Here is a 14,023-nt window from a genome sequence, read left to right on the forward strand (position 1 = left end):
ACTTTGATATGCATTCAACATGTTATTGGACTCAATGATATTTGTACGAAACAGTTAATGTAAATATATATATTTTTTTATTGTTTACACAAAAACTCAACAGGGTGCTTTTAATGTATGTTTAAGTTCAGACAACTTAAACTTGGTTAAAGTTAAGGAAAGAGTGTGGTCATTGTTAAAAAAGAAACCAATGTCAACCTTTAGTGGGAGACGGGATGTAAACAGTGGAATGTCAAAGATTTGTACACCCATCCATCCATCCAAACCACCTCCCTAAGGTGGTGCTGTAAAAATGTCACACTATGTGCCTTCGATGCTGAGAGACAATGGTTTCATATGGCCACAAGAGATCCTTGACAAGACATTGTAAGTACAGGTCATTTTAAAGGTTGGACCAAAGGACCAGTGCAGTCATTTTTCTGGCGAGGACAGCCTCAAGAGCAAGCTGAATTCACTTTGTCGTCGGGTCTAATGACAACACAACACTGCTGTGAAAGTTTCCATTTGCTTTTGCTTCTACAGAGAGGTCAGAGGTTAGGGTCAGCTACAGCAGCCTTGGGATTCAGTGCAGTCTCTTGTTTAAGGACTTCTCAACAGGGCCAAGTCCGACTTGCACAGACTTAATCCTTGGATTGAAGAATTTCCTACCATCTCATTACGCCATCCAGTCATGCATTATGCACTACATGGCCCTTCTCCGGGTAGCAATGTTCAACAGTCTCCCGAGGCTGTTGACATTTTCAACCCATTGAATTCTCACTTCTCTCGTGAGATATGAGATACAGCCGAGTGAGATATTACCTGGACAAAGCAGCAACAGTTAGCTATTGTTCCAACATAATGCGCAATTAGGTACGACTCAGGTGACCGGGCAAGATAAAGCACAGTTACGAAGCACACTGGGGTCCTCCATCTTCCAGCTCAGAGTGTAATTAAAGGTCCACAAAAGCCGTTCTGGGATGTGCCTAGGCTTTTTCCCATGGCTGGCTAAAGGTCTGTCATTTCAATAATATCAGCATCCCTGGACTAGGCTTGTACAGTATCTTCCTCTATACCGTGTGTTTATCTGTATTCTCTCAGAATCTACAATGTGAAATGTTTCATGTTGTCTTGTAACTCTCACTGGTCCTGTATTGTATCAAGCTTCCAACTGCTGTTCAAGGTTCAACTTTAATATCACATGCTCCATATGGACTAATTTACGTCTCCAAGGCAGCACTCTCATATGAAGACACTGACTACCAGCTCCCTGCGCTGTAACAGGTTATTGCTGAATTGTTTTACTCGTTCTAGAGCTGCTTGCATCTGCTGCCCAGCAACATTGGTGTCCGATATAAAAAGGGGGAGAAAAAAAGGCAGAAAGGCAAAGACACTATAGACTGCGACTGGGCAAGTGACTGTATGTATCATTTACAAACTCAAAAAAAGTGAATTCATAAGGCAACTTTACCTAACTAATATTATAACTGTTTTTATTGTCAAAGACCAGATAATGAAACTTTGAAGCGACTATTGCTCCAAGATCATTGTTTGAGTTCATACATGTGTTAACTGCTGGTGAGGAGGTGTATTATTCAGGATACTCAGATCCCAGTAAAATTATCTCCTGTATTTTTTTTCCTCGGCTTGGTCTCTGTGGTGGCAGCAGTAGCCTAGTCTATATCGACGACGTTTCTATTCCGGGAGGTGCCGCTGGAAATTCTGCCGGATGTCCCTCATTTCGGCCGAATGTCTGTCACCTTCCACTTTCTTTGGTTGGCATTTTAAACTCCGGTGGATTCATGAGGACTACGGTTAACTGCTCCTCAGATCTCTGCAGGGTAAATCCAGAAAGCTAGCTAGACTATCTATCCAATCTGAATTTTTTTTTGTTGCATGACTAAATTAACCTTTGAACGTACACATGTTCCACCAAAACAAGCACCTTCCCGAGGCTATTTTGCAGAGGCGCCGTTGCTCCATCTGGCGCTAAACGCCACCCAAGATGATTGTGATTGGTTTAAAGAAATGCCAATAAACCAGAGCACGTTTTTCTCCCATCCCGCAATGCTATGTGGATTAGCCCTCCTCCACAGCGCTGTGGAGGAGGGTCTGGCAATGCGAGACTATGGCAGCAGTAACTCACTCACTGTCTGAAATCTCCAGTTTTGTCAAGAAGAGAGGGATGATAATCAAATAATTGTTCTGAATGCTTAATTAGTTCAACTTGACTGAGAAAGAATGGACTACAAAACCCACTATTTAATTAATGCAGGATCAATTATCAAAGATCTTGCGTGCATTTTTATAGGATGGAGAACTGGACACAGGTTACTTTCATTTGAGAGCACTTGAAGCTAGCGAATATCAACTGTATGACTTATTACTTGTGTGGCTTACAGCCAAGCCATTTGCTATAGTTCCTGCTCCCACTGGGATCAGCCTGTGAATTATGGGTCTCTTTGAAGTCATTTCAGCTTGCGATACTGCCTGTCTTGTGTTGCATTTTTCCTGGAGCTATACTGACAGGCACACTGCTGTCACTCCTATTGTAGGAAAGAATAAGTTGTGATATTTAGACCCTACTCTCTGCAGGAAAACGACTTCTTGTGAGTGTGAGCGAATATCAGGTGAGCTCAGGTGGTCAGAAGCACGCCTTTGTATGTGCCCTGTGTCTGCTAAATGTTCAAGTTCAAGTTCTTTATTCTTATCATGTGCGCAACAATTACAGAGAAGAAGTTGTTGGCAATGAAAAACGTTCTGCGGCCTCAGACACCCTCTAACAATGCTCATTAAATATCTATAAAAAAGAAAATCTGAATCTAAGACATAAACTAGTGCAAGATTAAATCTAGGTATAAAATATAAACGTGAATAATATGTAAATAAAGTCATATACATTTGTGTAGACAGTGCTGCAAATGCATTTAAACTAAATGTAAACAGAATGTAAACAGGAATGTATTAAATCAATATAATGAGAAGTAATAAATAGAGTGTTTGCTAACACGTTCAGCTCAAAGACAAGGTATCAGCTTGTTCTTAGTCTATATCCTTGACATTCCACTTCCAGGATTGCTCCGGTGCCACAGGAAATTCCACCGGATGCATGTATTTTCCGTTTCCTTCCGCTTTCTTTGTGTTGGAATTTTAGTTGTTGACTGCTCCTCAGATTTCTGCATGGTAAATTGAGACAGCTAGCTAGCTAGCTACTATCTGTCCAATCTGAGTTTTCTCTCGCACAACTATTTTGCAGCAGCTCCGTGCGGAGTTTAGCGCCGGCCATGACGATTCTGATTGGTTTAAAGAAATGCCATTAAACCAGAGCCTCCTTCAGCGGACGCAGAGGGTCTGGCAAAGCGAGACTAGCTTGTTGTGTACTTCTGCCTCTAATACTGTCCCAAATACCTTTTTGAAGAAGAAACAATAGATAACGTCAACCTGTCCGGTACCACCTAACAAAGGCTTAAGTTAAAAACTACATCAGATGGCAACATTTCAAAAGCACATTTAAAACAGCCTGAACCCTCCATCTCACTGACTCTGAGCTCTTTGACCAAATATCTTCCATAGGTGACTGTGAAAGTCATAGAATATGATTTACATCATTTTCATATTCATCATACAATTCAGTGAGCATCATATGCTTGTGTTATGTATTCAGTTTTTTCCTTTATTCCTCACCCTGTATCTATCTGAAATGCACAGCATCACAATAACCCAACCGTCTACCTCATTTGGTATGACAAATGAATTTTAGTATCAGTGCTGTCAGAAAGACAGCAGAAAGAGAAGGCATCACTCCCAAAACGCATGGTGCCAAGCAGCAGTGATTGATGGTCAAAGAACTGAAGAGAATGAATATCGATGAGGCTTTCGAGAATAAAGCATGTCTACTTTGAATGGTAAAGAAACACTTTGATGTGACACAATTTAATGCTAATTTAGACTTTATTTAGATGACTATAAGCTTTCCAAAACGCAGCGTTGGTAGTTGTGATCAGAGTTTGAATCAAATAGCGTGTGATGTGAATAAAGCAGCAAAAGGTTGACCCATAATTGATGAAATGTATGCATACAATAAGATCTGCACTTTGTTTGGGTTTGAGTTGTTTTTTTAATATAAATTCTGTAAAATGCTCCTGAGTAAATTAACAACAACACTGTGGCTTTAGGTTGTGAGTATGAATTAACTTTGACACAAGCTGCATTATTGTTTCATGGTTTCCAAGAGCTAAAAAGGCCTTTGCTTTCCTTTCTTTCTTTTTTTTGCCCTTTATGGGTGGCTCTATTATCTAACAGCTCTGTCTACAAGAGGGCTGGCTATTGTGGTCAAAACAGATAACAGATAATATGCAGGGCATGGAAATAGATGGATTATATGGACTGGTTTCAAAATGTGTTTATTGGGTAGATAAAATGACAGGATTTTCTTTGCTATCTCTGGCATTCGCTCTTTTAAGCCCCCTTCATTGGATTTAGCCGAGCACTCCCTCTCCGTGTCATATTCTGACTCTCCTCATCTGTGTTTCCCCCTTTCTTTCTTTCGTGTTATCCCTCTCTCTCTGTATTATATTCCCACTTTCATTTTCTACCTCTCTATGTATCTCTATTGTTCTCCCTCTCTCTGTGTGTGTATCACATTCCATCTCTCCGTCTCTCCCTCTTCTCTCGTTTTCTTTCCATCTGTCCCTTAATGCAGCAGACCAGTCAGTTGGATGAGGTGGTCAGAGAGCAGCCTGTTATCTGTGTTTCTCTAGGAATAGCACCAAATAGCCAAAATGTGCTCTTTAAAGCAGCTGAAAATATCAGGTCAGAATGTGCAACAGAATTTGATCATTATTTGATATTACAGAGCATTACGCTTCCCATCTGTTCTTTGATCCAACTGAAAGTAACAGCTTTAATAAGTGGTGCTTTGTATCTAAAATTGTCATAACTGGGCTCAAGTATTGCAATAGAAAGCTTTTACGTAATTTGAATTATAGCTCAAATTGTCCCCTTATCTTGACATGTATATTCCCACTTGTTGTAAAGATGTGTATTATAGTCCTAAAATGGCAGAGGCCAATGTGTCATGCAGCCTAATGGAACCAATTTCTAGTTAAGTAGCTTCAGGTTTTTATTTTAGACACATTTGCTTGGTGGAGCTCCAGGAACTCTGGCAGTCCCACAAAACTGAATGTCTTTTTTTTCACATTGTGATTATAAGCTTTTAGGTGATTATCTCATATTGGGGTATTTATATTAGCCATTACAGGTTACCTTAATAGATGTATTTGGAGCCTTAGTTCTCCAAAGGCTGTACTGCTTGTGTACTATTTGTGTCTTTTTCTGTTGTTTATAAGAATATACAGCCACCTTATTACCTCCACCAAGGAGTTTGTTTTTGTCTGTTCGTCAGTAGGATTACGGAAAAACTACTGGCCTGATTTCCATGAAACTTGGTGGAAGGGTGTAGCATGGGCCAAGGAGGAACCCATTACATTTTGGATCCATATCTCAGGGCAGATAGACAAATGAATTTTCTGTTTCGTTAATGTTGCGAGATAGGGCATGGCCTTGACAGATGTCTGGGCTCTCTGAATGCCCTTTTAGTTCTTGATCATTCGTTACTTGAGTTTCAGTGTTGACCCTTAACACATTTATGTACTGTATATACTCAATACATTTATATACTGCTGATCTACTTTGTTTTGGTGGAAATGTTGCCTCAGGTACCAATGTTGTTTTCTTTCACAATCAAATTAGTAATATGTTTGCATACTGTGCAGAAGTCATAAGGAAGAAGTTTTGGGAGATAGTTGGGTGAACATCAGAGACCATGGTTTGTCTCCTGCGTCCCATGTGGACTAGTGGGTCTCTGGACACTTGCTTTAGGACTGTGAGGGAAAATTATGATTTCGCGATAATGCTGAATAAAAATCATACATCTCTTTATGGGCAATTATAGTTTAGTTTTACGATTATTGGTCCAGTCTGTTCTGCATTTCCCCACACTACCTCCTCACCACTTTCTCTAAAGGGTTTTGGTGCGGTTGTTTTGTTCCGAGTATGATTGCTGTGTTCAAATCTGCCGATACAAATCGCACCAACCAGAATCCAAACAATGGGAAACAACCTAAAAAGCTTGCTGGAGGCATTTTGAGATAGTGCAGTATTGTTGCTGAGTTTTGCGGTAAGCAACATTGTCTTTAATTTGGGATTATGTAATACAGGATAATGTAACATATTTGGATTTTGTGAATATCCAAAGCAGCAGTGAATGAGTACATAACTAGTAGATAGCAATGAGAGTGTTTCTTAATTCATTAATTACATCTACAATCCTCGCAGTGTTCTTTTCTTTTAGCTTTGCACATTCAAACACAGTGTTGATCCCTGTGCGTTTATGAGCTGTTTTGTATACACACAAACTAAGCCACACTTACAGCCGCACGCACATGCACACAGCATTATATCATTAGCGGTGATGAAGTGCCATGCCATGGCGTGACCTGCAGCAGGCGAGTTGATCACGCTGTCAATTAGTTCTCTCTCGGTCCACTAATTATACTGTCACATCCTATTGACGCACTATAGAGATTCGACTGGAAAAAACACTAACTCTCTGTGTTTCCTGGGCCAAGAGGTCAATGAGCTCATTCAGATACTGAGGTCTGATTAGATCAGTGTTTCTCAACGGGGGCGGTACCGCCCCGCAGGGGGCGTTCAGAAGATGACGGGGGGCACTGGAAGCAATATTTTGGAAAGGGGGTCGTTGAGGTGCCCTTGGGGGAGCGTTGGTTTGAAAGCTAGTTTAAACTAAAGATTCACAATAACAATACATGTTTATAATTTAAACTACTAAAAAACAGATGTCTGCAACATTAAAACCTGCCAGTTCACGGCACTGCGACTGGACGAGACGGGTATCATAACTCTTCTGTGCTTCTGTCAGCTTTGTATGGCGCAGCTCCGTGCTGCTTTCATGGAAACGGGACGTCAGAGCATCATCTTAAATGAGCTCTGTACTATGTGAAGCTACGTTCAGATTTAAAAAACAAAAAAGCAATCGCCGCGACGTCCTGTTGTGTTCTTTAACCCCCCACTGTAGCACAAGTAGACTTTATATTTCACAGTAACAGTTTTTCGTCAGATCGTTTATAGAACACAACGTTTCCTACTGCACCTGAAGGCAGCTTCATTTTACGGAGAAAGAGAGAAAGAAAAGAGATGATCGAAAAGATATCGACTGTGCTTTGTTGTTTGGCAAACATTTAGCTGTTTCACAAACTCCCGGGCAGTTCAGGGCTTGTGTTTGGTGTTTTAAAACTTTCTTGTGGAAGCGATAGAGGCAGTGATGTAACTGTTAGGCCTACTGCAGGCTACAGGATCCTCACACCTCCTCAAAACGCAGCGCGATGTGGGGTTGCGTTTCTCCAAACGTTTTTTTCTGCTATTTACTCGCAAGACAGGCGATAGCAAACCTATACTCTTCTAACCTATACTATTCTAACCTATACTCTTCTAACCTATACTATTCTAACCTATACTCTTCTAACCTATACTATTCTAACCTATACTCTTCTAACCTATACTATTCTAACCTATACTCTTCTAACCTATACTATTCTAACCTATACTATTCTATCCTATACTATTCTAACCTATACTCTTCTAACCTATACTATTCTAACCTATACTCTTCTAACCTATACTATTCTAACCTATACCCTTCTAACCTATACCATTCTAACCTATACTCTTCTAACCTATACTATTCTATCCTATACTATTCTAACCTATACTCTTCTAACCTATACTCTTCTAACCTATACTCTTCTAACCTATACTATTCTAACCTATACCCTTCTAACCTATACTCTTCTAACCTATACCATTCTAACCTATACTCTTCTAACCTATACTCTTCTAACCTATACTATTCTAACCTATACTCTTCTAAGCATCAACAAATGGCTCTCGCTAACTTTCAAAGGTTGTAAACTTATTTCCATTCTGCAGTAGGTGTCGTTCTTCAAGTTGGATGTCGTTCTTCAAGTCGTTTGTCATCACCAAAATACTTTTGTGTGTGTGTGTGTGTGTGTGTGTGTGTGTGTGTGTGTGTGTGTGTGTGTGTGTGTGTGTGTGTGTGTGTGTAATCCTGCTTTTACCCCTTGATAAGGGACCGTTCGGTATGGAATGCAGAGGTTTAGTCACGTATGTCATGGCTGTAAAAAAAACAATGGGAATCTGTATATATTTAACAAGCACAAACCAGTACAGAATGTATCGATAAATTGCTGCTATATTTTTTCCAAATTGTTTTGGAGGGTCATAGAAATGTTTCTACTGGCGAGGGGAGGGTCATGTCTATTTTGGCTAAAGGTCCCAAAACTCCTCCGGTGGCCCCTTAAATAAATAACGAACAGTCCCTAAGTGCCAGCTTGTTTTCCGTTGGAACAATTCGATTATAGATTTAGATTTGAATGAAAAATAGATTTGAATGTTAAATTGCTAGCTGTTTCTGACTGGCTACTGTTAGTGTTTGTAATAATAATAATAATTCAATTCAATTCAATTCAATTTTATTTATAGTGTCAAATCATAACAGGAATTATCTCAGGACATTTTACAGATAGAGTCGATCTAGACCACACAAGGACCCAACAATTCCAGTGATTCCCCCAAGAGCAATCATGAATGCGTAAGTGCGACAGTGGCGAGGAAAAACTCCCTTTTAGGAAGAAACCTTGGACAGACCCAGGCTCTTGGTAGGCGGTGTCTGACGATGCCGGTTGGGGGTGTGATGAACAATGGCAATAATAGTCACAATAAAGATATTGTAATAGTTCTAATAGTTCATGGTATCGTACAGCACAGCAGGGCGTAACAGGGTGTGGCAGGGCGTTGGCCGGACATAGCAAGTCGAAGCCGGGCATTGCAGTGCGTAGCAGGGTGTAATAGTGCACAGCAGGGCGTAGGGCAGGACCACGGCGACAGCTGCCACCATGATGTAGGTGCCATCATGATCCAAGATGATGATGCTGGGCGGAAAAAGAACATAATAATGATACATTTTATTTAAAGCGCCTTTCATGACACCCAAGGTCACTTCACAAACAAAAAAGAACATTCAAATTATAGTCATCTCATTAAAGGTGCTGAGGTTCCAGCAGGCCTTTTGATAATACCTAATTATAGTTTGAATGTTGCATATCTAGTCGTTCTGATTGGCTGCTGTTACTTAAATTGAATGTCAAATGGTTGCATTTAAAAAAACAACAACCTGTAAATATATATAATTTCTATTCACATGGCTTTTTTGATACCTGGGAAACAAATACATGTGTTGTTGGTCATTCAATGATATGATTTTTTTTAATTATTTTTGATAACAATAGTAACAACAATAATAGGCCTATATTATGGCGTAATGATTAATATTCGGGGCAATTAGACTACATATTATTTGATGGGGGGCGTTAGGGGCCTGGATAATGGATAGGGGGGCGCTGGCACAAAAAAGGTTGAGAACCACTGGATTAGATGTACCTGGTGGCCAGGAAGAGGAGGAGGACTGCTTGTGTGGGCAGAATGGAGGGGGAGAGAAAGAATAGCGGAAGAGGAAGGCTGCAGCTCAGGTGGTAGTCCAAATCTGCATTTCGGAGAACCCCAAGATATTCATCCTATAGTAACATAACACAGAAAAAGCATCAAACGATTGTGAGAGATTGCATATTGGGGAGTCAGTCATTACAAGAAGTTGGTTCAGATTGAAAAATCTCAACAACTGTTGGATGGATTTCCATGAAATTCTGTACAAACATTTATTGTCCCTAGAGGATGAATCCCACTGTCTTTGGTGATCTCCTGACCTTTCTTCTAGCAGGACACCAGGGGGTTGACATTTCTAGTTTTGAGTGAAACAATCCAACAACTATTGGATAGATTTCCATGACATTTTGTAAAGACATCCATGGTGCCCATGATAGATAGGATGAATCTTAAGGACTTGAGCTGTTTTCTCATTTGAACTCCTGACAATGTCCGACGAATCAGGTCCTGACATTGTCGGAAGTCGCCCTTTCACACATGTAGCACACAACAGTAGATTGTCCATGTCAGAGGTGTTATCACTGACTGGAAATACTCTGTCTAGATAAGACGAGGGGGTGGTGCTTGGGTATAGCTTGCAGGAGACAGGACATGACACAGATTACACCACAGTTTCTTAATTTGGTCATAAACAATCAAGTCGCTTGACGTTGAATGTCGTCGTTAGGCATTGGCATTACACAGACTTTGTGCTAGGGAGCTGGCGAAGTAAAGTCTGTTTAATGTCCGGTCCAACTGATTCGGACATTTGCATACAGCTGCTCCGGGTAATGTCTAGATAATTTAATGGTTGCAGTGCATGTTTGAAAAGGGCATTGTTGATGCCCTGACTTTTCATCCAGCATTACTATGAGGGTGACATTTGTGGTTCTCAGTGAAACAACTCAACAACTCCTGGACTGGACTGCCATGAAATTTGGTAAACACACTCCTGTCCCTATCATGATGAATTTGAATAACTTTGGTGATCCTTTGACTTTTCCTCTAGACCATTATGAGGTCAACATTTTAATTCATCCCATACTTTGGTTTATGACCAAATACTTCCATCAGCATCAGCTGTACTTTGTCTTTAATGCCAATTCTCAAATGTTTACATGCTGACACCCTAAACTAACAATGTGAACATGGTATTATACATGCTAAACATCAGCATTGTCATTGTGAGGCCTTTAGCATGCTGACGTTTAGCTCATAGCATCAAAACAAGACAAATACAGCTTTACAGACCATGGCTGTAGATTCTCAGTCTTGTCACTTGAAAAATTACTTAATCAATTATTTGAAAGTCAAAACTGTTGTTGATTAATGTTTTACATAAATGATTAATCAACTAATTGCTTTGGCACTCATAGATATATAGCAAAAGGCTGAGCTTATAGAGCTGAATGGCGAAAATAAGAAATCCGGTTGTCTCTTTGTAAGCAGTGAACACATTCTGATTCTGATTCATGATCCAATCCAACTGTTAGCTTGAAGCTAGTTATGCTATAACGTAGTCTAGTTTAGGCTATTCTCATCCAAGATATTGTGTTATGTCCCAATTCTCTTTTATTCTGCTCACCTCTCCTCCATTCTTATGTAGTTTTCTCTAGTCTGTTCTGGTCTGTTTTGATCTCCCTAATAATGAAAGCACATTTGTATATTTCCCCCCAGCTCAGACAGAAATCCAAAACCCTCTGCACTGTTTTATATTCCAGCGCCAGCCCCTGTTGATGTAACCACTTGATGATAACACTGCTTGGCCTCTTTCCTCACAGTTTCCAACGGGGCTTCTACGTGAGCGCTCAGCTTGCATTTAGTTTTACCTACATCACGTCCTGGGCATTGGTAAATAACAAACATTCCCCTTTACTCAAGCATTTTCAAGAGTTCTGAGGAAACATTTTGACAACAGCGAATGTAGGAAAAGAGTGCGAGGACCACTTTGTCCTGCCCTTTAAGAAAACATTGACTCAGCCTTTGTTATCAGTACTTGCTGTCTGAGTCCAGACTAGTGATAATAATCCTCATCATCTTTCCCCATCCAAGGTGTGTGTCTGATATAAACACACTCCATCCTCCAAGACACCCAGTTTAAGTCTCTCTCTGCTCCCTTGCTTTGTGTAATGCATTTGCCTCCTTTGTGTAGCAAACGTGTGCTGTTGAATAGCTTGTGTGTGTGTTGTATCTTGTGTGTGTGTGAGTGTGTGTGTGTGTGTGTGTGTGTGTGTGTGTGTGTGTGTGTGTGTGTGTGTGTGTACGTGGGGGTGTATTGTTTGGTATAATAATGCCTGATGAATGAGGAGTCTGCTTTGCTGATAGAGGGTTCCCATTAACATGTAGCGCTTGGCTCCCCCTCGCAATCTGTCACACACCACATACACACAGAATGGAGGTAATCAATGGGATGATTTAATAGCATCTGTTCTGTGTCCGCAGGGAGTGAATAGCATCCATCGCTAGGTTTAGCTATAGAGGCTTTGGGTTACAGATATGGAGGATTTCATACCAAAATGCTTATTATTTTGAAACATGCAGCAATGTTTGTTATGTTTTTTTATAAATTATATATATATTTTTTTTTTAATATATATATATATATATATATATATATATATATATATATACACACATTTTTTTTTATGAAAAAATGTCCCTCTTCTTCCAGTCTTTAAGCTACAGTAAACTAACCACCTGCTGATTCTAGCTTCATATATAGCATACAGACATGAGAGTTGTATCAATTCTCTCATCTAACTCTTTAGATGAAGTGGTGTGATGGTTAACCTGGTACATGATAATAATAATAATAATAATAATAGGCCATCTAACCTGCAGACAGCATCAGGTTTTTATTGTAGCATACCAGCATTTAAGGCTGCATTAAACCTTGCTTACATGGATTCATATTGAACATATTAGTAAGACTTGACAGGGTTAACTGGCTATTAGCATTTTTAGTAACACGTTTCTTACAACCGTGCAATCCCTGCAGCCGAAAGAATCAGGAAGATGTGGATCTATAGCGGTAAACACTATTGAACATATGTCAGAGAATCTCCAACTGGAGGAAACACCCTGACTAACAATGAACGACTCGCGGTTGTACTGGAAGGATGCCATTTTCTTCCCCTTCTCTTAAATATAAAAAATTTTGGCTGTGAAAAGTTCTGTTCCACAGCATAGATTTATATCTTACTACACACTTGACATCTTCTGTTTCCTTGCTTCATATTCCTGTCCTTAAATGAGAGCGATCATGACTGTAAAAGCCGGCTACTCTCAGCTTTGTAGAGGTCATTACAGATCATCAGATGTCTCTGTTATCTCCCACCTTAGGAACGTAGTAAGTAGTGTATCAAAGTGTAAAACTGCAGCAAATGGCAGCAATCCAAGAAGAGAATTTTGCACAGTAGCACAATCGATTTTACTTCCAAAAAGTTGGCATTATCTGGTATAGTTTGTTAATGAGTGTTTTAATCTAAAAATGTTATACTGTCAGTTGACAGTTATTGACAGTTAAGGCATTTTAAGTACATTTAGAAACTCAATGATTTTTTTATGCGTGTTTCAGTCAAAGGCCCGCTAGTCTCGCATTGCCAGACCTTTCTCCACAGCGCTGCGGAGGAGGGTCTGGCTAGTCCGCGCAGCATTCTGGCATGGGAGAACATTTTTCTCTGGTTTATTGGCATTTATTTCAGACTCTGCCATCGTTGCAGTTGGCTGCCGACTACAGGTTCGAGGTAGAAAGGCAAGGCATTAATAGCTTAAATTTTCGATGGCGCTCCGAAGGGACTAAAGGGCACTTTACATACCGTATATGAAGGAAGAACAAACACACACACAAAATAGTGTTAGCAATGTTGGCCGGGGATAAGAGGATTAACTGAGTCCATGGGCCTTGGTGAACAGGAGGGTTTTCAGGAGGGTTTTTGAAGGTGTCTATAGATACAGCATTATGAATTTCTGCCAGGAGAGAGTTCCAAAGGGTGGGCTGCTGCCACACTTAAGGCTCTATCCCCCAATGTCTGCAGGTTGGTGAGCAGACCCATGTCCAAGGACGGGGTATTGGGGTGGAGGAGGTCTGATAAATTCTGGGGGGCACGGGCATATGGAAAGCAAGAAACAAGTGGTGAACGATAACATTATCCAACAGAAGTTAAAAATGATCATTAGTTTAAGTACCTGGGATTTATTCAATTTCAATTTTATTTATAGTATCAAATCATAACAAGAGTTATCTCAAGACACTTTACAGATAGAGTAGGTCTAGACCACACTCTATAATTTACAAAGACCCAACAATTCCAGTAATTTCTCCAAGAGCAAGCATTTAGTGCGACAGTGGCGAAGAAAAACTTCCTTTTAGGGAGAAACCTTGGACAGACCCAGGCTCTTGGTAGGCGGCGTCTGACGGATTTATTTGCCTTTAATGCCAAATTTGCGAGAATCAACTGAAAAT

The 14,023-nt window shown here is 40.2% G+C and overlaps 1 protein-coding gene across 1 annotated transcript in view; it reads left to right on the forward strand.

The window, feature by feature from the left end:
- LOC144527041 (catenin delta-2-like) overlaps positions 1-14,023 on the forward strand; it is a 162,433-nt gene that overhangs the window by 68,300 nt on the left and 80,110 nt on the right. The gene's annotated exons all lie outside the window — the stretch shown is intronic.

The sequence above is a fragment of the Sander vitreus genome, chromosome 12, assembly GCF_031162955.1.
Source record: "Sander vitreus isolate 19-12246 chromosome 12, sanVit1, whole genome shotgun sequence".
NCBI classification, from domain to species: domain Eukaryota; kingdom Metazoa; phylum Chordata; class Actinopteri; order Perciformes; family Percidae; genus Sander; species Sander vitreus.